Below are 6,000 nucleotides of genomic sequence, written 5' to 3'. Positions count from 1 at the left end.
TACAAACTTAAATGAATATAGCAATAAAAATTGTCCAAAATAAAAAATGAAGAAAGAATTTACAAATCAGTCAGATAATAGATAACTGTGTGTCAAAATCAAGAAAGTTATATTCATATAATTAAAATTCTCAAAGTAGAAAGGGGTAAGCAATAAATATTTAAAGATTTAAAATTTCTGAATTTAGTTGAACTTATAACACCACATTTCCAAGAATAATTAATCTTTTGCACAAGAAATTTGAATAAAATCATACCAAGATACACAAAAATGAAATTTTACAAAACTTATTGTAAAGAAAAAATCATTAAAGCATATACATAAGAAATATTATCTATGGAAGAACAAAATTCAATAGCATCTTATTCCACATTAGGAAAAAAAAAAGGCCAAGTATATAAGAAAATAGACTAATTAAAGGACTGAAAAGAAAAAAAAGAACAATTTTTCTTGAAGACAATTTTCTATAAATCACTTACACTTACTAAAGTTGAAATAAAATAAAAACATTTAAAACCAAGTAAGATGAGGGTAAGAATGTTTTCTAGAAAAACACTATGTCCTGTTTTAGCTTTTACCCATTAGAAAGCCCTAATGACGAGGTGCTTAGCTGTAACTCGTCATGAAGCACTTGCGGACTTCAGCACGGCCTGGAGGGGCACCTCAGAGAACACGGAACCGAAGAAAGCGCCGCCGCACACAGGCTGACGCGCGTACCCTGCGCTGTCCCATAGCGCTTTTGGTGCGCTGGGTCAGAGACGCTGTCCTGCACACCTCTGCTCCTCTCTCCTCTCAGCATCTGTGGCCCGCACGTCACCTGTAGCTGGCGACGCCCTCGCTGACACATGCGTGCAGACCATCTGTGAGGGACAAGGCTCAGCAGCGCAGCGTCTGTCTGGCAAGCACAAGATCACGAGCTTGATTTCTGGTACCAAAAAAAAAGGTGACAGTGTGTTACTGAGTTTTGAAATTGAATTGACTCCCTTTTAATTTTTTTATTATTCAAGTTTGATCTTTTAAATTTTCTGGGTCACTTGTTCCAACGTCAAAAATCCTTTTCTACAAGGTAAGCAGCTACGGTAACTTTCAGTGTAGCTGTTATTTTTTCTTCCTTTGCACTGTCTTCATGGCGCCACGACTTGTCGAGCTGCACTTTGCGGAGAGCTCTTCCTCCTCCGGCGTCTCCACACAAGGCCTCTCCACTACTCCAGGTTTATGCTGTCTCCTGCGTCTTGGACACTTTCTGCGAAGGCCAGTTGTCGATCCAAGGCTCATGCCACAGCGCCTCGCCTGCGTGAATTCCTCCATCCCAGCTATGCTGTCACTCATCCTACACAAGTTGTTCCCCAAGAGACACTCTCCAACCTGGGACAGCTGCTTTTGCTACATGGCATGCTCTTTTCTCTTTTGTCATTCCTTATGTTCTGACCTCATCTAAAATATTCTTTCTTGGGCTGGGAATATAGCTAAGCAGTATAGCCAAGTGGCATAAGCACCTACCCAGCAAGGGCAAGGTCCTGAGGTCAATCCCCAGTACCAAATAAATAAGATAATCTTTCTTGAACTTTATCTCATGCTGATCATTAAAAAATTAATATGTAATATCTATCATCTATCAACTATCTATCATCTATAAATCTCTAGATATCTCAGTTCTCTTTATCATCAACTATCTATGTATCTATCTATTATCTATCATCTCTCCCTCCATCACCTATCTGTAGATATCTCAGTTCTTTGAAATCCTTTGGCAACCCCACTAGTCACCCTCCTTTGTCACTACTTGATTTCATTGTCTTCAATGGTTATCTTAGTATCCAATCCATGTATGTTTAGGTGCTGCCCCACCAAAGTTCTAAGCCTTTGCTATTACAGACTATATCTTTTGTTTGCTTGAAAAAATATTTATTTATTAAGTACAGGGTCTCACTACACAGCTTGGACTCAGGATCCTCCTGTCTGAACCTCTCTAGTGCTAGGGTTGCAGGTATGCGCCATCTTGCCCAATTTTAGTGGCAGGCACAGTGCAGGGCCATTACTGCATGCAGTACCGGGGGTGAAGCCCAGATCCTTGTGCCTGGCAGGCTGGCATTTAGACCACCGAGCTAACTCCCCAACCCTAAAAACTATATCTTAAAACTTGAATATCTCCCATAACTTTAGGAATGAAATGGAGCACCTATGAGTCAGGATTAAAATTTTGGAGAAATGGCTTAATTATATCACTTTCCACTATTTCATCTAGAATGTGATCACTGGAATTACTGTCCAAGGACACCAAACTCGGCCTCTCGCCCGTCAGTGGGTGATGGGGGAGCCCAGAGACAGGAGGCGTGGACTGAGCACACTCGTGCCTGACACATGCATCACACGTCTGTGCTGACAAGCCCAGCGACAACACCCGAGCAGTCTCCTCACCACCATCCTTGTCCGTCAGGTGCTGGGTGGATCAGCAGACAAGCTTCAGTGCTGAAGAGTGCCTGGAGCTCTCAGCCTGCCGGAGACAGCACATGCCTCCCGGGCTCCCCATCCAGCACGGGCACAGCTGGCCTGGTGCTGGGACAGAGAGAACTGGAGGGTGACATTGTGGAGTATCTTAATGCTGTATCTCCTCGGGTTAGATTTTTTAAAAAGGAACTTTTGGAATTGGTACATACACAAACGCCAGCTTTGGGGGGATTTAGCAGGCTTTGTTCCTTACCCCTAGAGAGTGTTGCCATGTGGTCTGTTTCCTTGCAGATAGAAAATGCCCTGGATCTGCTGTGAATAGCATTTGGGATAGTCTTTTGCCCCTTGGCCCAGCTGTGCCCCTGCCAGGCATCGAGCGGTCTCACCCCACGCCAAGACGGGGTTCGGAGTCGGAGGCCTTTCTCGGCCATCTCTGAAAGCATCAACTTCAAAAGCATCTTACTAGCTCTTAACTGAGGTGCAGACGAAATTGAACCACTTCGTGTGTGAGTTTAAGAAAACAGCGAAGGTCTCTCTCTGCTGCCCCAGACCTCGTTTGCCAGCACCCGGCTCCTCAGCTTCCCAAGGAGGGGCTCCGACTCCGCAAATTGTGTTTCCACCGAGCGGCCTCCTGGGAGAGACTGAAGCGCTCAGCTCTCGCTCCCTTAATCTGCAATATCCTTTCCAATTCATGGTACAGAATGACCTAAATCAACCAAATTAGCAGAAAGCATGTAGGAGGTTAGTTGACGTGGCCCTTGTGTGATTGCCGTGGTGAAATCTCGAAACGCATCCAATTTTAAACTGATCTTGAAGTGGGATGAGTCTGTGTTAAATAATTCTCCATTTCCTCCCCACATGTTTCAGTGACAAATTCCATCTTAAACGGTTAAGTGATTACAAGCCCTGAAATTAAATTTCATGATGAATAATTAAGCACTACTCTTCAGGGCCCCTGGAAGAAATCACATTCGCCGCAGCACAAACACTCGGGATAATCGATTAGGAGTCGATTGGCGCAGCACTTGAGATTTAATTTTTAGTTTTGAAAGGCGCTGCTGCCCCAGCCATGGGCGGATGCGGGCGGGTGCGGGCAGGTGCGGGGGTTGTGGGCGCCGGCCCGCCTCGGGACAGGGGTGCGGCCCGCAGCTCCTGGCTCGCTTTCTTCCTTGCTTCCGCGCATCTGCGCGGGCGGGCTGCCTGACCAGCACCACCAACGGCCGGCCGGCAGCTCCGCCTCCCATTCTCCTAGGTCCCTCCTCTCACCACCCCGGTCTCCCTCTTATTGACACAGAGCGTGTGCTTTAAAAGCTGCTCTCCCGAGAGTAACATAAAGGGCCGGACGGCGCCCGAGACCGCGCCCTGCCTGTCTCTGTAACCCTCCCCCAGAGCCGAGGTTGGGTTTGATGGAAACCGCGGTGTTACCGTGCGCATTGCGGCGGTGGAGCCCAGCCCAGGAAGGGAGCCGCAGGAGCAAAGGCGTGCAGGGAAAGCCCGCGCCAGCCACTGGGCTGCGACCCAGAGCACGTGCTTGCGTTCTCCCAACCTCTGCCAATGCACGAGCACATGATGCTTCACGGGTGGCACAGACCAGGAGGTGCCATGGCTGTGAAGGCAAGGCTCGGGCTGGGCTGCGCTGGGCCGGCGCGGACGCTCAGCGCCGACCCCGAGCGCAGGCCCGGGCTGTCCTCTTTGCTCTGTGCGTGGGCTTCCTTGTCTGTGAAAAGACAGCGGACCTGACCCTTAAGGCCCCACCTCGCTCCGCATTCTACCTCCCATTCTAGCGCTTTGCTTGTCCCTGAGGAAGCAGAGGCAGAACCATCTCCAGCTCAGACCGAGTGTTCGCCGGGCCCTGGAGCTCAGTTTCCTAAACAGCCTGACGTTCCGCTCCAAGGCACGGCCTTGGCCTGCCTGCCAGCTGCCCAATACTCCCCTGGGAGCCAGAGGGACCACAGCGGGGCCGCGACACCGAAGTTTGATCTGGAGCGAGATTCTCACCTTCCATAAAATATTACCCTTGCTTGCTTTTCACCCATTTGAAATTTTAAATATATTTTAGAAGGCAAGCTGTGTAATCTCTCTTGTCAAATAGGCATGAGTCAAGCATTAATGCAGAAAATTAAGAGATTAGAAATTTGATCGAGAAAAGGTAGACGTTCTAGGGCAAAGCAGATGTTTCATAGTCCCACAGGGCTGGGCCTGACTGCTGTTACCACTGCAGCCCCATGACGATAGAACTGCCTACTCTATTGGGTCATTGTAAATATTGAAAAAGTTATTCTAGCAATGCTTCTTGTACCCAGAAGCTATTTAATGTCATATGACTAGTCTTTGGGTTACTATAGGATAGCGTGTTCTGCCTGACCGCCAGAACCTCTGAGTACATAGCGGCCATGGTTGAGACCCCAGGTGTCACTGGAAGCCTCATGCTGCTAAGGCTTGTTGCCATCCAACAGGATTTGAGCGACTGAATGGATCCAGGGCCTCTAACTTTGTTGGGTGGATTAATCCACCAAAGAATTAGTTTCCAGGTAAGTGCACTTGAAGGAAGGGCCCTGTGGAGGGAGCTGTGTCTGTGTCAAGTGGATTCACTCACCTGAAGGTCCTTGCTGAGTGGGCTTAGGAAGTGGGCCCAGCAAGGCATCAGGGATCACAGGGGCTTTGAAAGGAGTCCTGTCTCACCCCCACCCCCACCCTTCCCACTTCCCACCTCCCTCTCTGTTCCTCTCTCTCCTTCCTGTCTAGCGTGATGAGCAGCTTTCTCTCCACATTCTTCCACTATGACGTTCTTGCCCTGAACTGGCTTGCCATGGACTGCACCTCTGAGACCATGAGCCAAAGTGGGCCTCCTCTCTTTTGAGCTGATTTTCTTGGCTATTTGCCCCCAGCAATGAGAAGCTGACTAACATCATTGGTTATGAGGCAAGGGAGGCTAAGGTGTATAAGTGGAGTTAAGTTGCTAATGCCGTGACCTGTGGGTGGGAGGCTTACCCCGGGTTATCTGCACAAAGCCAGTGCGAGCACAGGGTTCTTACTGGTGGAAGGAGGAGGGAGGAAAGAGATGTCCCCAGAAGGGGTCATAAAGGAAGCTATGCCACCAACCAAGAAGGGCCAGTGGCCACTAGATGCTCAGAAATGCGAGAACACGGCTCCTATCCTTGCACCACAAAAAGAACCCAGGCCTGCCTGCATTTTGATTTTGCCTGGCAGGACTCATCCTGGATTTCTAGCTTTCAGAACTGTAAGGCAATAAACATGTGCTGTTTCAAGCCATTAATTTTGTAGTCACTTGTTATAACACCAATACAACATGAATCTGATTTATTATTATCATCATCATACATGGAAAAGCAGCTTGCTATCCACCAGAATGCAAGCTCCCTCTGTCTGTCACAAGTGAACATTGCTAGAAATGGCTGCGGGGCCACATCCACACACCCTGGCCTTTGCAGTGAGGGCGGCCATGTGACCAAATCAGGTGTCACTGGGCCTCCAGGTAGCAGGTACCCTTCCCTTCCTGGGTCTGCTCATCAGTAAAGAAAGCAAGCTACA

The 6,000-nt window shown here is 48.3% G+C and overlaps 1 pseudogene; it reads right to left on the bottom strand.

Moving 5' to 3' along the window:
- Positions 1-4,022: 4,022 nt before the first annotated feature.
- Positions 4,023-6,000, bottom strand: part of LOC101580959 — a 65,533-nt pseudogene continuing 63,555 nt past the window's right edge.

This window comes from Octodon degus, unplaced genomic scaffold (assembly GCF_000260255.1).
Source record: "Octodon degus isolate 3935 unplaced genomic scaffold, OctDeg1.0 scaffold00148, whole genome shotgun sequence".
NCBI classification, from domain to species: Eukaryota; Metazoa; Chordata; class Mammalia; order Rodentia; family Octodontidae; genus Octodon; species Octodon degus.
This window is presented reverse-complemented; position numbering and strand designations above follow the sequence as displayed.